This window comes from Sceloporus undulatus, chromosome 2 (genome assembly GCF_019175285.1).
Source record: "Sceloporus undulatus isolate JIND9_A2432 ecotype Alabama chromosome 2, SceUnd_v1.1, whole genome shotgun sequence".
Classification (NCBI taxonomy): Eukaryota; Metazoa; Chordata; class Lepidosauria; order Squamata; family Phrynosomatidae; genus Sceloporus; species Sceloporus undulatus.
Window position 1 is genome coordinate 44629578 of NC_056523.1, and position 264 is coordinate 44629841.

Consider the following 264-nt stretch of genomic DNA (forward strand, 5'->3'; position numbering starts at 1 on the left):
AGCTCGTAAGGAAGTTGAGGCTTATGTACAGGGGTGTTCAATCTGTGACAGAGCCAAACCTCACACAGGCAAGCCAAGTGGCCTATTACAACCTGTGGAGACTCCTTCTAGACCTTGGCAACACATTGCAATGGACTTTATTACGGATTTGCCAGAAAGCAAGGGCAAAGACACCATTTGGGTTATTACAGATTTGTTCTCCAAACAGGTACACTATGTGGGTTGCAAGGGGGTCCCATCTGCATCCAAACTGGCTGACCTTTT